The sequence below is a fragment of the Arvicanthis niloticus genome, chromosome 28 (genome assembly GCF_011762505.2).
Source record: "Arvicanthis niloticus isolate mArvNil1 chromosome 28, mArvNil1.pat.X, whole genome shotgun sequence".
NCBI classification, from domain to species: Eukaryota; Metazoa; Chordata; class Mammalia; order Rodentia; family Muridae; genus Arvicanthis; species Arvicanthis niloticus.
The window spans coordinates 24,438,739-24,457,636 of NC_133436.1; the positions used below are offsets into that span (position 1 = coordinate 24,438,739).

The 18,898-nt window shown below is 35.0% G+C and overlaps 1 long non-coding RNA gene across 2 annotated transcripts in view; it reads left to right on the plus strand.

The window, feature by feature from the left end:
- Window positions 1-8,724: 8,724 nt before the first annotated feature.
- LOC143440179 (uncharacterized) overlaps window positions 8,725-18,898 on the plus strand; it is a 64,929-nt gene continuing 54,755 nt past the window's right edge. For both annotated transcript variants that reach the window (XR_013108026.1, XR_013108027.1), the window contains exons 1-2: window positions 8,725-8,972; window positions 16,821-16,995. This is a non-coding gene — a long non-coding RNA (uncharacterized LOC143440179). The remainder of the gene's footprint in view (window positions 8,973-16,820; window positions 16,996-18,898) is intronic.

The following is an 18,898-nucleotide window of genomic DNA, read 5'->3' on the forward strand; positions in this document are numbered from 1 at the left end:
TCTTAATAAACAAAATAAATGAAAAAAAAAGTTGGTTCTCTCACCCTTAAAAGAAATGACTGCTTGTAGCTCTCCATCTAAGGCTTGTGAACATTTTTTTCTATCCGTGTTGCCATGTAGACCAGCCTGAAGTTTGCACATCTTGTCTAGGCAGCCATATCATTAGAGTTCATGGGATCAGTATCTCTGTTCTGACCAGAAGACTCTCACAAACAACAGTTATTCTAGCCCTCATCCACAATCTCCCCAAAGCCTTAGGTGTAGTTTTGTGTTACAGAATCAAACCAGTGGTGGATACACCATAGTCATTTTGCTCTGCATTTTGGCAAGCGGTGGACCTCTTTGTCACTTCAAAAAGATGCTTTTTTTTGATGTGATGTTAAAGTGCCAGTTCTTGGACTAGTATGCAAATGAAGCTACAACAAGTGATGTTGACATCAACAAGACACTGATATACATGGTCTTCAATTTTTGAGCTATACCTATGAACTAAAGGTATGAATTCTAAGTCTATGCAAGACTGCTAGGGATATGTTCCTTGAACATTTTCTTGGACTGGCATGTATTATCACTATGGATACATAATAATCACAATAACGATAAGTAGACTTGAGAATGTGGGGGAGAATGGAGGTAGGTGGCTTAACCAAATCCACGAATAAATGCAAAAGTCTAAGAGAAACTGACTAATTAATGAGCAAATCTAAAAATACAATTTTTAAAAGAGTAAAACACAATAAATCTGCATGGGGGGAAAACATCTCCTAGAAGACAAGTGCTATTAGATGAAAAATGCAATGTAAAGCATCTGATACATCCCTATGACTTATTAGTCAGCAGTCCCACTAGAAATCTTCAAAACTTCACAAGCTACAGCTGTTGCCCTTAGTTACACCCGTAACTCCTTGGTAAGAGCTTATTGCCAAAGAATTCATGGCTGGTTCCTTCAAGCTGTAATACAGACCTACTAGACATGATGTAACTACAAGACCAATAGTGGTATGTTAGTTATGGGGGTAACTAACTGCTTTCTAATTGGATTTAAAGTCTTCACAAGAGAGAATTTCATGTCTGGTACTGGGACTGTGGTCAGCAGATAGAAGCTGGAGCAGCCATATGTCCCTATTTGCAAATGAGAGATGCTACCAAACTACCTACTACTTATTTTTATGACCATAAAGTTTGGCTACTTTGAACTATGGTCAAAGAAGCTTCATGGAAAATTCATTGGAGAAATATATAACTAGTCAAATTGCTCAAAATAATAGACTTGATACTTAACCCTAAAAAGCAGGTCTATATTAATATTGACACCAATATTCAGGGAAGAGGGAAGCAGAGAAGGCTGAATTAATATTAGATGCAAGTGATTATTGACGAGTGCTGTGAACGGTATCTTCTGGACATGACATGGCCAAAGCACTTATGATTTCATAGCAACAGTGATTACTTTTACAATACCTGCAGAAATCCAGCAAACCAAAATCTCAGCATATGTGAGACATGGATGATGCCCAAGTTTTTTCCCTTAATAGGAGAATATAAAAGTGGAGGACCAAGAAAAACATTTCATATTGAAAATATAGCCGTTTGTCAGTTTCGTGTGCTCTAGAGAAGGCCCCAAACTCATGAACATATGTGAGGCACTGATTACATTAATTGGTTATCAAAACCCAAATTAGACATGCTGTTGAGAGGAACCATTTCACAGAGGATATGGAGGCAGTTGATCAGGTAAATTGGACTAGATATGATTCTATCACTGTATACATGATTGAAGTTCTCAAAAATTACACCTATTATGAAAGATAGTCTAAGATTTATAGTTTACTCAACAAACACTACACATCTAGCATTGAAACAGATATCTAGTAAAGTTCATTTTTATTCTCATAAGCACAATTTGATGTTTTTAAAATCCATTTTATATATGAAAATGTTGACTTTTAGACAATGGAACATATTAATTAAATATATCAGGTGATAATAATTTTTAGAAAATTTCTTGGAATCCAAAGTTTCTGATACCACCATTCTTTCTCATTACTATCTCTTTAACTAGAATGTGCCTCTGGGCTGCTTTGGGAATGCTTCTCTGTGACTCTGTGTATATGACAGGCTAAGACAGAATAAGTCCAATTTTTCAGACAGTGAGTCTAAGATTTCATAATTGAACTGTACATTAATTATATCATTAGAAATGTCTTCAAAAATTCAGACTTTAGTTACAGGTAAAGGAAAATAAATGTCAGCTCACTTTTCTCAAAAATAAATAAATAAATAAATAAATAAACCTATAGTAAATAATGGACATTACACAAGAAGGATATTTTACCAGATAGCCATACACACATCATGATTGGGAGATGGTACTCCAGTATTAAGGATTTTCATCCCTAGTACTATCAATGAAACATCCCACAGATGGCTTATTCAAATGGATCACCATAAAACCAAATTAAGCTGGTGTGTATACAGAGTTCTAGTATACCTAAGACTACAGAGTCTGTCTTATTAGGAAACTGAATAAACAAAGCACACACAAGCATATGTATGTATATGTGTGTATATATATGTATATATACATATATATACACACATATATATATATGTGTGTATGTATATATAGACAAAGAGAAAGAAAAAGAAACATTATCACATATAATAATATCTGTTATTACATATATATTAACCAAAAAGACAAATTGGGCAGAGAACAAGAAAGGAGAGGAAAAGCAGAAGCAATAAAATTATAACTTAATTAATATGCATTGCAAAATTTAAAAATAGAAATAATTTAAACATTTAAAGCCAACTGATAGCACTGAGTAATTTTGAGACTCTGTTGAAAACTCCAATGGGGCTGTAACCTTCAAGGTGAGCGAGCCACCTTGAAGGCAGTTACATAGGCTACAAAATTGGAAGGACAAAACTTCCAAGTTCTGAAAGTTATACTCCAAGGGAACCATCCTGAGAGATGGGTGACCTGTGAAGAAGATGCTTTTTTGTGAATTTAACTAGAGTAATGTTTACTCATAAACTATTCTAAACACATTAGTGGCTCCAGGGACTCTTCTCCATGTCTCAGAAGTATAATGTACACACACTTCATTACTGACAGTCATGAGATTATCCCAGCCTGCAACTCTGTCTCCTAACAAGGATGAACAGAATCCCTGGAGGACATCCCTGGAGACTCACTTCTGCATTGTAGCTTCTAACATCATAGAAACAAAGAGCACAGGAATAAAGCCTCAGCACGTTATGCATACTGAGTCCTAAAACTAACTGAAAGACTGTGTGTCAGTCTTTTGCCTTTCAAAAGATATGGTGTTTGATCAAGTTGATAATGATAAATACTGTATAAAGACTTACATCTCAAGGAGAATAACATGCCTCCAATTCACCATGTACCATACTATGGCTAAATCTGTGTTCATCAGTAAATAGCATTTGATAACTAGAAGACAAAGATTAAATATAGTTTATGTATAAAAAATCTAATCTACCAGAAAACATGAAAATGAAAACTGACCTCTTAGCTGTCATGGAAAATCATGTCCTTATTCATTTTAAATTGGCAAAAGTGTTTATACAATTGTTAATGACATAATTTTACTAAACTGTGGATTAAAACACACATGCACACACACACACACACACACACACACACACACACACACACACACATGCATACCTAACCTATGAACTAACTACATTTAATAGAAATCAAAGTAAATATATTAAATATAAATAAATACCCTTGATACATTAGTAAATGTAAGTCTGTAGTCTTGAAATCACACAAAAAACTGTCAGTGATTTCTATGAAAATTTCACTGTTTAATGGAAACACAGACATACTATGTCTACTTCTAAAACACTTTTCATTAAACATTTATTTTGATGATGGCATAACTTCGAGAATACAAAATTTACATATAATCAAAAGTAAGAATTGCTGAAAGTAAGTTATGGTGAGGCCCAAATTTTAAGATGTTTATTAGAGTATACTCTGTGCATTCATCTCAGAGATAGATGTAATTAAATAAAAATAAAATTTGATTTGCATTCCTTCAACTTATATTCACTATGTTTTTTAGAACAAAACAATGTGAGTTACTACGGTCTTTACAATGGGATGTTTTTGCCTGGCAGTGGTGGCGCACGCCTTTAATCCCAGCACTTGGGAGGCAGAGGCAGGCGAAGTTCTAAGTTCAAGGTCAGCCTGGTCTACAGAGTGAGTTCCAGGACACCCAGGACTACACAGAGAAACCCTGTCTCGAAAAACAAAACAAAACAAACAAACAAAAAAAACCAATACAATGGGATGTTTTCTATGCTTTGTTTTTTGTTGTTATACTGTTGCTATTCTTGTAGCCTATTTGTTTGCCTGTATGTTTTATTTTGGAGGAGAGGTTGCAAGGGTGAAGGGTGCATATGAGCATATGAGGGGACAGAGAGATGAGCAAGCATGAGGTGAATGATGTGAAGCCCATAAATAAATAATAAAATGTTTAAAATTATTTTATTAACTATATATATATATATATCAAAAAATTGAAGAAGAATAAAATAAGACAAGACACTAAAGATGCCCTTTGCTATCCCTTCTCCCTCATCTCATATGGCTAAAAATTAGATGAACGCCAAACACAAAGATACACAAAAAGTCCTTAGTTGAATATTGGAGCATTACTAAATACATCAAGCCCAAATCAAATGGTGAGAATGTGGTTATTATTATGCTCATCTCTACTTCCCCCTTACTATGCACACAATCATTATGAGTAAACAGGCAGATATGATTCTAATCGAATGACTATGTAGTTGTGAGGCCTCAGAGCAGTCTACAAATAAAGATGTGAAAGGTTTTGATAGACAGTAGGTTCAGCAAAACCAAAAAAGTAAATGATAGAGCTCTTACTTCTACAAAGCCAGTAATCATTTCAAGAACTAGTATCCCTCTTTATGCTAAATATACTGGGCACTAGGAATTCAAAAGACATGGTAAGTCTACTTTAATTGTGTTGAATTTAGTGACTGGACTTCAAGAAGGGAATTGAGAAATAGGAAAGGGCCCGGATTAATGCAAAAGGGACTTGAATATTAAATACATTTAAGAATTGCAGGCTGTTACCACACAACTGGAGTAACTCCAAGGATGCTCAATTTCTTCTTAGAATCCACAACAGGAAGCTGTCAGGAGCAGACAGGTCTCTAATCAATATGAACATTAATATATAAATATTTGTAGCGTCAGTTCTATGGACTTCTGATGTTTTGAAAACCAACTATCCATGTAAGGTAACCTGGACTGTTGTCTGTTCACTCCTCTCAGCTATTTCTAAATAAAATATGGAAAACACCCTAACAATAAACTCAAAAATATGAATTTGCTATAGTCCCTTAACTCATAGGTTAACTGTCCCAAATTGCCTCTCTCCATCTACAGACAAATTACTGTCCAGAAAAGGACACACATGCAGAATAGTCGACTGATTATATCTGCCTAGACAGAGTAATCAGTCCTTAATAATCCTGCATCACTAAGGTCTGTCAGATGATTCTGGGCCAGAAGGCTGAAGATTTGATGCTCCAACGTTCGGTAGTATAGGGGCTTTTCAGGTGTTCAGAGGTCTCTATAAATTGGCTAAGTTTTAGAAGCTATGCTTTGTGCTTCCCACAATTATAGTTAACTCAGTCATTCTGGATTTCTGACGGGGTTGAAAACTTATAGCTATTTACCTTAAGAGAAAAGATTTGAGTGGATGGTCGTCAGCTGACATTCATCCTAAAGCCAGGTTCAGAACTACATGTTTTAGTTAGAATAGATGACAGAGGTGCTGGTTAGTCAACAAAAGGATGGACGGGGTATTAGGACTATCTTGTACCTCACTGGTACAAATTGGCATAATTATGCTCTAATTGTATTTTGAGAGAAAAGTTTCATTTTAACAGGAAGGGTGATGTGTAGGAGGAGCTAAGGTAGGAGGAGTACTGAGAGGAAGAAAAGGAGTAAGAAGAGAAGAAGAAGGAGAGGAGAAGCTAGGTGATGAAAGAGAGAAAGTGGGGGGGGGGGACAGGGAGGCAGATATTCATGTATCTCCACCAGTCAAAGATAGTTGTTATATCTAGGTTGGTCAGTGGGTTACACCTCTGATTGAACAATTCCAAACTTATAAAGCTTATGATTAACATTATTTAAAAAAATGTATAAATGCAAAAAGGAAAGGGGTGCATGGGTTCGGGGTTTTCTAAGGGGGGGAACGGGGAAAGGGGATGGCATCTGAAGTGTAAATAAAATATCAAAAAAAAAAAAAAGAATTGCAGAAAACATAGGAATAAGTTTGTGGGAAATGTAGGTTTTGTGAAGCAATCAATGCCTTCATATTTGAAAGATGATCTTCCTAAAGAAACCTCATATTAACTTCATATACTAGAGCAAGAATATAACTCTAAGAGGGGAGACAGATAAAGAAAGATTTGCTGTCAGGAGAAAATGTAGAAATAATGAATTTGAGATGTCTTTGGACACTAATAGCATTTTTGTCTTGTAAATAAAACAGAAACCTTCAGGTAGTTAGCAGGCCAATTTTGGAGATGATGGCTGAGTTAGGAAGCATTGGTAGCAGATTATGTCTAAATCATTTTCAAACTTTATGGCTCAGAAAAAGGCTGTCTTGTGGCTTAGGTGGACTCAGTGCCTAGATTCAAAAGCTGGTGTTTTAATTTGTTTTAATCAATCTAGCAAGAAAATGTCTTCAGAGAGAGAAAAATTCAGAGAGAATCGAGTTTGAGAAGGAAGAGAGTGAATCTCAAAGAAGAGCATGCCAAAATGGAGATAGAGATTTGGAAGATATATGACTTGAATTTTAGTGGCAATAGCTCTGACAACTTGAAATTAGATGAATGAACACTGTTGATCTTACTGAAATATCATACACTGTGATTATAATTTAACAGAATGATGTTAGCTGACTTTCTGTTTTAATTGTCCCTCGGCATCCACGATTTTTATGCCTGAAAACCATGCAAGACACTATTACTGAAAGTGTTTCTCTTCCTGTTTAATTGAAATGAGTATCATATTACTAATCTGGTGTCTTGAGCTGGCAACTATAGAAACTATCTTCAGACTGAATGTATCAAAAACAAATGTGATCCCCTTTCCAACAATAGTCTCCTGGTTCTCTGGCTTAAATATTTATTTTGGACGCAGAATAACATGGAAAGTGATTTTTGTTGAATAACAGAGGCAAGGATAAGAACTGTGAAATGGTGTCTCTTTCAGCCACACATATAATACCAACTCTAACTTTCATGACAGATTCAGTAAGCTTTGAGCATTTTTCTTCCTTATACTAGAAAAGCCCCCAGATTCCCTTTACTGAGGATTTCTTGAATAAAGAAGCAGAGTATTGCCAACTATCTCTAGTCTTGTAATAGACATTCAGGGACAGAGATGCTCCAAAGAGAACCCCAAAATAACTGGCTTCAATACATTTTTACCTTAGAATCTAAGTTCATTTTAAACAAGAAGTGTAAGGAGTCATTGTACATGAGGAGACAAGGCTGGACAAGAGAGGAAACAGTGGAAGGAGTCTTGAAGAATCTAACTTGTACTAATGACAGTTTGTCTTTTCTGAGGTAACTTGTCTCTGCAGACAAGTAATGAGATATGGAGAGCATACCACAAGAACAGGATCTTCAATACTAGCAGAGCAAAGCAGGGAGACGCCATTTACCAGGACTCTCTCTGCTTATCTGTCTGCTCAAAGTCAAACAGTATTACTTAAAAGGCTGTGACAATGTGATGAACCATCTCTACCTGAGTGGAATGCTGTGGTCACCAGTGGCTAACAATTAAAAATTAACCATGGCATTTTCAAGAAAGGAAACTTGTCATTCATATGCAGCTTCTCTCTGCTTGACAATTCTTCTAAAGAGCTTGTGATTTTTCAAATCAAGATAGGCATACACAATAAACCTATTATTAATTAATTAATTGATTGATTGATTTTTTGGTGTATAATGTTCAAAGGTAGGTCATTAACACACCTGCCAGAAAAGCAAGGAGAAAGAAAAAAAAAATACCCTCTTCGCTCATTCGTTTAAGAATTCCAGGCTCCCAGTGCTGTCCTTTCAAACACCCCAATTACCTTGGTCTTGCCCTCATCTTATAAACAAGTGGTGTGAATTTTAATCAGCTGGAATATAAACAAGCTAGGAAATAAATAGTGTTGGTAAATTATTTTTACAGAGAAAAGCAACTCACATACCTGTTCTCTGTGTATCTCTGTTTTTCATATAAGGGTGGAATGCCCTTGCAGTGGACTGAAACAAACAATGTTTTATTTTTTGTTTCAACCTCTGTTGACTTTCCTCTGCATTCCTTTTCCCCTAGTATGCCAGAGCCTCAGTTCTGAGAATAATTAGCATCGCCCACTGGTGATAACAGGGCCACAGCAACCTAACAGCGATATCTTGCAGGCGCCAGCTGTGCCTCAGTATTTATTTATTAAGATCACAATATTTACACAGTATGAACTCATTGAGATAGTGGGGGGATTGAGCAATGCCCTGGCAGCTAAATTTCATCTGTACTTTCGAATGGAGATTAAAAAAATAATAATAACATGTAGGCTGTGTTCTGTTTACTTCTCTAGATAGAAAATTCAAGTGTCTCATTCCAGTCTGGTTCTGCTTGCAAGCAGCTTAGAGTACACAGCCTGGAGAAGCCATGCTGACATGAATTGCAGCAGCTGCTGCAATGAAACCTACTTGTGCCACACAAAGATGAATCTTTTTTTGCCTCCACAGATGTATGGATTGACATAGCAAAGAAATGAGAGGATGAACGTCCAGTAGCTGATAACCACACACAGCCAGGCTTTAATTAAATAATCGCTACTGCATTTGAATTCTTAGATCTTTCCACTTGTTCTTCTGCAAAGGTGGTCACCATGCTGGTAAGTGGCATGTATTCTGAGGTCCATCTGAGAAATTGGTTACTATGTATAGAGAAAGATTTGATACTGAAAATCCGCTTTACAATTTTTAACAAGTGTTTTTATTGTCAATCTATTTGAAAAATTTCGGATGAGTGATAAGAAATATAAAGGGAAGATGGACAAGGAGGGGTGTGGCTTGACAGAGGAAAATAAAGGAGAAACAGCATATTTGTTAAAAGGTAAAACAAACTAATATAACAAGCTGACTATCATTAAAAAGCCTACATGTGAATTTAGTTTTCATTGTCAATTTGACAAGGTCTATAGTTGCATTGGATGAAGGAAGGGACTTCAATTGAAGAATTTCCCTCAGTAGCATGTGCTGGTAGACCTGTTTGGAGGCCATTTGAATAACTGTTAATTGATATAGGTACATCTAGAGCAATGTGGGCAGCAGATCTATAGGCAAGTAGGACTGAGTTACATAAGAAAGCTAGCTGGGCATGCCCCAAAGTGGGAGTGAGATTTGATATCAGTATGCAGAATTCCTTCATGGTCTCTGCTTTTAAGTGTCTACTATGGTTCCATTCAGTGATGCATTATAACCTAGATGTGTAGGAAAATAAATTATTTTAACCTGTCAAGTGCTTTACATGGTGATGTTTCTTCATAACAGCAAGAAAACAAAATAAAACAAAAGGTTCCAGAAGAGTATGGGGTTGTTGTGAAGAACTTGGCCATATATATATATATATATATATATATATATGTATATATATATATATATATATATATATATATATATATATATGTCATTGAAGGGAGGCTGATTGTGAAAATATTTGATACTTTGAGTTGGAAAATCCAGAGTTTAATGAATTGTGTGAATTTAGAAGATAATGCTAAAATAAGAATGACAATAAAAATATGGCTCCTGAAGTTTCATCAGCTCTTCACCTTAATCACATGGCTACCTCGTCTCACAAAGTTTCAGAAAGAAGTGAAAACCAAGGAAATTGGCTAGGAATTATTTATGTAACATTTTGAATTATGAAAATTATGTGTTGTTTATTTGGGGCTGAGAACTTATCTATAAGTAGTAATACATCCTCACCCCTGTAGTGAAGGATTCTATGCATTACTAGTTCAATAGAATGAACTGTGATTAAGAGATAAGCATGGCTGTCAACCCTACCCCCTCCCAACCCACCTGTCTACCAGGATAGCCTACCTGTCTTCTAGGAGTTCTGCCATAACTAGAAACATGGATGAGAAGTCTACTCTAATACTCACAAGTCCTGGGACACCACATAGCCCAGTGGGGGAGCACCTTCTCAGAGGCAAGGAGGGGGACTGGTTGAAGAATTCTGGGTTGGGGGACCAGGAAGGGGGGACAACACTTGGAATATAAATAAATAGAATAATTAAAAAATAAAGGAACTGCATTTTACACACACACACACACACACACACACACACACACCATATAAAAGAAGAGATGAGCATCACTGAGGTAAAATCTTCTAGGTAGTGTTTTCCTGGGGTCTGCATACAGAAGTGGTGGTCTGAAAAATCGGAGACAATCCAAACTTGCCAGTGTATAACAGTAATCTCTCTGATACTGATTTGGAAGGCAGGGAAGTTGCAAGATTAAAGGAGTCATGGAGAGTAGGTGAAGCTTCTGGTGTAAAGAAGACCTAAGGATATCAGAAATGCAAGGACAATGGGTATCCACTAAAGACTGTTGAACATGTGAACTGAAGTAGGCTTGAGCCTACTGAAGAAAGTCCATGTGCTACAGATGGCAGGGCTGGAGACACAGAGGTGCTGGACCCCTTGGAGCAGACAAACATGGTGACTCAGAAGTGTTGGACACTGAACTATAGAATTTGGATTTAATTTGCAGGATTTTGGCTTTGCTCTGATAAAACTGCTCCTATTCCAACATTCTTATATTTGGAATGAGAAATATTTAACTTGGTTTTAGTTTTACAGGAAGCCACAGTTAAAAGACTTTAAACTTTTAAACGTTTAACTTTTAAATGTTTGGAATTATTTTAAAGGCTGTGGGACTTCTATGTTATTCTATGTTTCTTATTATGGTACTAACATAAAGTATTTGAGATAGGAAAAGAAGTATTGCTTAACAGTGCTATGTGTATGTGTCAAGGTGACAAGGAGTGAACTGTGCTAGTTAGCAACGACTGTCAAGTTGGCACAAACTAGCCATCTGGGAAGAGGGAACCTCAAATTAAGAACTTCCTAGATTATATTAGTCCATTGACATATCTGTAAAGAATTGTCATAATTCTATGGCTCCCATCTTTAGGCAAATAGCCCTGGGGTATACAAGAACTTGTTGAGCAGCAGCTAGAATTATCAATGTTGCTCTATGGTCTCTAGTTCAGTTCCTTCCTCTGCGTTCCTTCTTTGGTCTCTGGTCCTGATTTCCATTAGTGATGATCTTGTACTTGAAAGCATATGCTGAAATAAATTTATTCCTCTTCCAAGTTGTTTCTGGCCATGATGATTTTTCACAAACCTAATCCCAAACAAAGAATGCTATATTGAACAGAGGAGAGTTTTGGACCAACAGATCACCCAAATAGTTTATCCAAAAGTCAAAATCCACACTTAATTCTTCTCTCTGGTAATGTTTATATTGCCCAATAAGGAGTTTTTCTTTGCTTTATTTTTTTCACTGCTGGAAACTAGATCAAGGATTTGCATATGTGAAGCAAGAATTTTTACCATGAGCTTCATCTACAGCGGTTTTATGAGACATGGTCTTACAATGTAATCCAGGTGATTCCTAAAGTAACTATGTAACCTGGTATGCTTGAACTTATAATGCTCCCAATTCCAACTTTCAAGTACTGTCATGAAAAACTTATAAAAATATATTTAAAATTTCTACTAGAAAAGTATAATATAATTTTAACACTCTATAAAATATATTTTATTCTTCCATACTACCTTACAAATTATTAAATGAAATACTAGTTAATCCTGAATTTTTTTCATCATGAACAAATTGCTGTGTGAAGGGGTCAGTATATCGAGTAATTATTCAAAATGTATATGTTGATCACATCAGAACATCATGAATATCTTAAACATTTATAAATTTCATTGGCCAGTAAAACTGGAGAAAATATAATATGTGATAGGAAATGAGGCATTTAGATTATCCTTTGATAATAATGACCTTAGACCAAGGACTTAATCATTTTTTTAATATTCTAAAATCATAAGCATTCAAGGAAATCCATTTTTTTCACTGATTTACTTTCTACTGAGGAACCAATACTTAGTGAACTAGGGTTATAAAGTTGAAAATGACTTGTCAAATTTTAGAGGAAAATAACCACTGAATGTTGGCTGTAACCAAATATATTAGTGACTTATATCATTAGTGCAGCACAATATCTGACAGAAACAACTTATGGCTCATATTGTAAGAGGAAAAAATAACCTTGGTGCTGATGACATGCTCTGGGGAAAGCTTATTCACAACATGTTGGACAATGAGAAAGACAACAGCTGGGATCAAAAACTGGAGAAGGAAGTTCAGGGTCCTACTTGTCTTGACTAATTATATCCCATAGCCTCCAAAGGCTCCAAGAGTTCTTAAAAGAATAGCAGTGGTAGATACCACGAAGACTCAAAACCTGAGCCTAAATAAGGTGGCCACTTATAACTGAAACCATAACAACCTGCCCAACATTGCATGACTAGATTATGACAATTACATCCATTTAAAATAAAAAAAAAACCCTCTATTCTTTGCCATGCAAAAGCCATTCAGAAACCTAGAGTACAAAGTAGTTACCAAGACTTACATCAAAGTAGAAGTGATTTTTAGAAGCTTATAGACATGTTTCATAAGGAAAAGCGAAATGGTGCCACATACAATTTTAGAGTAAGTGTAAATTATTTCTAGGAAAGACTGACACATCTGAAAAACAATGAATTTAAACAAGGCCCGTGTAGGCTCCAGGTACATTATCAGCTCTGTTTTTCATTCTTGCGGTTTTCAAGTTCTCTGTATATTGAAATTATAGAGATGGTGGCAAAGGCCTTTGCACCCAATGTGGGGGAATTTCCACAGCCAAAGAAGAGAATTTAAGATAAATCTCTATGTGTGTTTGAGGAAAAAATGAATATAGAGTTTCTAGCATCTGAGAGAAAAATATAATATAAGAAAGACCACCACAGTGAAGTCTTAGCTCAAGGTATCCAACACATTAAGTGTAATGATTTGTTATGTTGTTTCAGATATCTAGAAAAATATTAACTTTATATAATATATATGTTTTCATAATAGACAAATTTATTTTCTAATGCATCTTCCTGACAATAGCCACAAATGCTTGCCTCTATTTTAAGAAGTATTTTTCACATAGAAATGTTACACAAGGTCATAAATTACAAAGCTATTTTCAAACACTTGTTATTGTCATGCCAGTCTTGGCCTTTTAAAAAATTTAAAATGGTATAATGTAGCATTTTGGTTGACATTTAATATTGTATTGTCCTGTTATTTTATCTTTCATCAGCCTTATTGCTTTTATATTATTTAAAAAAGCCTATTATTCACCAACAGGAACAGGTACTCTAAAGTTGTATATAAATCAAACTTTGGTTTTAAAATGTTGGCATGAAGGTGCACGACTACTGTTCTGTGAACTTATTAGTAGAGTAACATTAGTAATTAGTAAACAGCAAAATGATAAGGAGATAATAGCAGGCTGATCAATTATTCTAATTTCCAAAAGACTGTAGATCTAGAGTTTGATAGAAAACCAGAAAACCAGATTAATTCAAGTAAAAATTATGAAATTCACCCAAAGTAAATATTACATTAACTTGTGTTTTACAACTGGTAATGTTCAAAATATTAGAGTACATAATAATTGACATAGCTGGAAAGTAAAAATTAGATTTAAAAAAAGATTATACATGTATTCAGATAAAAATGTCTGACTGGGAGAACTAATTTTAAAAACAAAGTATAATCTTGTACTGCATGTACTTTACTACAGACAAATTCACTCTTGCAGCTTTAAATACTTTTCCAATTTTATTTATTTCAAAAATTACTATGGAAAAACAATGTTCCTCCATTTCAAATAACCAGAGTAGATGAAATCTAAATATTTATTATAGTTACCAGTGGCTACATGTTGTGTTTTTCATTTTAATTGATTATTTCAAGAATATTTTTAAGAAGACTTGGAATGTTCACATTTTCTAAACAAATGTCTTTAACATAAAATAATATTGGAATTAAATATGCAAAATCATCCATGATTATCAGAAATCCATATGACAAAGAGTTACTATATAGAATATACAAAAAAACAACAACAGTAACAAACAAATAACATGTTTTAAAAAAATTCCATTAAAAATTGTGGGTTAGCACCAGAGGGTATGAGAGGAGAGCTGGCCCTGATGACTTGGTCTCATGAAAGCTGTCCTGCGCTAAGACAGCTGCTGCAGATAGAAATGTTGGCCCTGTCCCTCATATGGGCAAAGTGGGAGAACTGGTCCTGGTGGCGTGGGTGCATGAAAGTTTGTGGGCCTACCAACTTAGCTCCCACCCAGGCCTACCTAGATCCAGTTCTTTGAGTTAGTTCACCCCATCATCTACCCCATCATCTACCCCATCTATGAACTGCTGGAACACAGGAAGGGGCTGGTCCTGTAGAACTAAAGCTTCAGGATCTCCATGACACAAGGCAATCAGAGGATATCTGAGACAAATCTGGGTGAGGATTCCATATTGAAAGGGTGGCAGAAGTCAGCAGCCTCACACCAGACCAATGATTCATTGTGATGAAGATTTGCAAGTGAAGCTGTTTGCACAAAAGAGTATAACTATGTGACACACCATGATGTACAGTAGCTTCTCTGGAAAGATTTTTTCTTTGTTTGGGGAAGCATGTTGCAACGATGGGAGGATAGCAGATACGGAAAGAGAGAGAAGAGTGGGATTAGTGTGAATGATGTGAAGTTCACAAAGAATCAATAAAAAGATAAAAATAAAAAGGAAGGCATGGAATGAAACAGAGAGCTCTAAAAAAGAAAAAATAAATAAAAAAAAATGGCCAGGACACACTTTAAATTGCTTAAAATTCTTAGTCATTAAGGGAATGCAAATTAAAACTACTTTCAGTTTTCATCTTACTCTAGAATAATGGCTGAAAGTGGAATACCAGATAATTTTGTTAGAAATGGATAAGTGGATGAGAGATTACTGGACAAGGTAAATAGGAAGTATTGGGAGGGATACTTAATAATAAAGACCTTTGAAAATAACATTGAATCTTCCTATGTATGTGGGAAAAGATGAACACTGATTTACTGTTGATTAGAGCACAAATGGATACCTCAACTATGGAAAACAATGTAGATTTTTCACAGAAACCTATAAATAGATTTACCATGTTATCTAGCTATACCACTCCTGAGAATATTACAAAAAGATTCTAAATCTGACTGTTGAGATGCCTACTCACACCTGTTCATTGCTGTGCTATTTACATTAGTTAGGAAAAGAAAGTGTCTTAGATAATCATCAACTGATGAGATAATATAGTATATTTATACAAAGAAAAATTATTCAACTTAAAAAATAAATTATGAAAAATTTACATAAATAGAAAAAAACAGGAGAACCCATGAAGTGTGGTTGCAGACATAGGAGAGAAGTTGAAGTTTAGATAATTGAGAGGAATTTGATTAAAACACATGATAAAACTTTATAAATATTGAAGAAAAGGTTAAAACAAAGAAATACTTGAGTTTAGGGAGAAATTTTACATAAAAACAGTTTACATATAAAGATACATAAAATAAAACTTAGAGAATCATATAATCCCATGTAATTAGAAAATTCATTTGAGTATCCAAGTATATAATTTCCTGACACCATTATCAACATTTTTATGCTCAATATTTTCTTATATTTTATCACAAATTAGTCAGCAAAGTACTAAATATTTCTAGTGACACTCTAAAATTATTAACTTACATACAAATAATTACTCCACTTCTGTTCTATTAGAGTCTAACTCATAGATCACGTATATCATCTTCTGTTTATACAGAAAAGGTCTAGAGTAAAATTCTCCAGTTGCATCTTCTTTTTTTGGAAAGATGTGACTATGTGATTCTAAAGACAAATGAATACTGATAGCCTTCAGGAAAAATCTTAATATTCTGAGTAGTTTAGATGCTCATTATCCCTACCTAATATTTAACATTTATCTTATTTTTCAATTAGTCTGCCACTTCACATCCAGAAGACTCAGAATTACAGCAGCAAGCAGCAGAATAAATTTGATTAAGACTGATTTTGTTTATTGTTTACTTTTATTCATTCAGCTTAAGGCAACTCTTCCTCATTTTCTTCATTATATCAGTTATATACCTATAATGATTGATTATACTAAAATTAGCTTTTATACATTCATGGCCACTAACCAAACTTTGCTACATGTGACTATGGTACTCGAAGGTTGAAAAAGATTTAACATATTCTAGAAGTAAAATAAGGCTTATGATTTAATTGTTAAATAAAATTATTGTGTAAAACTTAGTTAATGTAAGTTCATAATTATTTTAAATCAAAACACTGTTTTCAAATAAATTTATATTATACAAAGAATATTCAACATTTTACATTTTATATTTCCCAATATGTTAGGCCTACTAATTTCTTATATATTCATTCATTGAATTCACTTCATTTTTTGAAGTGATTTATAGTCTGACATAATCTGATTTTGAGGCTTATGTATTAACTTGGGTGAGATAAGTGGTACTTGGATGCCTATGTTTTGTGATATTTTTTCACAGGTACTCACAGAGGGAATAACATTTAAACCTCCAGCTAAATAAAGTTGATGATGTTTGTCAGTACACATGGTCATTCCCTACTCTATGCAGGAACTGATTAGATTAAGTATGCAGAGATGTTCAGACTTGCTCCACAGTTTTATCTGGACCAATTATGTTCTCCTTCACTTGACACGTAAGTACGCAATTATCATGAGCCTTCAAACATGAGTTATGCCATTTCTCTATTCCTAACAGTGTTGATGACCAGAGCTGGGAATCTGGACTAACATTTACACTATGGTCTCCCCCTAGTCTCTTCTCTGTGAGTAAGGCCAAATTATATCACCGACCTTACTAGTTCTACAACATGTAGGTCAGAGATTTGCAACCTGTGTATCACAACCCCTTTGCAGTTGAATGACTCTTTTATAAGGGTTGCATATCAGATATTCTGCATATCAGATAGTTACATTATGATTTATAATAGTAGCAAAATTACAGTTATGAAGTATCAATGAAATAATAGGTATAAGTAACATGGCATCTATGAGGTCAAATGGAGTGAATACTTCATTTGCAAACTTCTAGATTTTTATATTGTTGTATTTGTGAATAATCACTATACCTAAAAATAGGAAGCCATGTATATTTTCTATTGCATATTTAGTATCCTTGAATAAATTTCCTAATGTCCATAATTATGTATTATTTTTGACAACCTGTGATGTATGAGGCAATATTTTGCACTGTAGCACTAAACTAGATACTTTTCATCTTTTCCTATTGTATATTACATTTTTTTCATCTCATGTAATTTTACCTCTATTGTTATAGATGTAGGCATCTCACATCCTGAGTAAATTTAACTGGGACACAAAAGCTGAACAAACCAATCACATTCTCTTTGTAGTCTCTTACATGGGCAAAGCATAAAAAACCTAGAACAGGTTTTGCTTGCACTACAAACAGCTTGTGGGGAATTGTTTTGCTATCCAGGCATAAATCATAGATAGAAAAGGTAGCAGCCACCTTAGTGTTGATGGCCCTGAGCCCTTCATGGGCTGAAACACCCAAATCCAGAGGCTTTCAGACCTAAGACCTGAAAATCACATGCTTATGGTTCTAAGCTCATAAAGTCACTTACTTGTTGCTCTGGGAGCCAGGGCTGAAGCTGATTGCTCATAGTCAGACACCAACGAGCAGTGCCCAGTGTTGGGTCTCGAGGCTTGCAGGCCTTGGAGTCTCAGCTTCTCCTTCCTTCTCATCATCATACATTCTCTGTATTTCATACTCTCAGCCTGTCTTTTTTCTTCATTCTTCTGAATTCCTCCAGCATCTTTCTAGTGGCATCTTGTAGGTTCCATGCTTGTTAACGCAAACTCCTCTTCTATCTGTTGGTGGTATTTGGACTCATAGCTGATGATAACTTTTTAAACTTTTCTACTGAGTCCTTATTGCTGCCAGTCAAACTTCAAACTTGCTTTTTTTTTTTTGCATCAACTGCTGTACCTATAATGAAGACCACAATTAAGAAACTGGCCATTTTAGAGAAGCATTTACTTATGCCTGATGTTACAGCACAGGCACGTGTGTTACAGCATGGAAAAGAAGCCCCTTGGTCCCACTCATCAAGACAGAATGATGTTTATATAGCAAGGAAAAGGACTGTGACTACTTTGTGTTCAGATTAACATTTTATCCATCACAGTGTAGCTTCCAAATCTACCAATCACAAGACTTTTGTAAGGATTAATTTGAAGATTAGTATTGTTTTAGTCATTGGCCTTTTACTGAGTCCCTAGAACTGAGTAATTCCCCACCAAAACTGATTGAAAAGAGCTACAGAGAAACCACATTTCCAGTTCACCAATGTTTGTCTACTAGAAAGTAGAAACTTTCTGGTCTGGTAGAATTTTATGGAGCCATTTTGAACAGAGTTTGTAGATTTAGCCACACTATGCTTAGAAAGTTACGTGTATCTAGCATATTCTTCAGGGTAAGTATCTGTTGGGGGGCAACTTTTAGCAGAAAGTGGCTATCAGCTTTGCAGCCATCTTGAGCCATATACCCTGACATGATACTTGGATTACAATAAC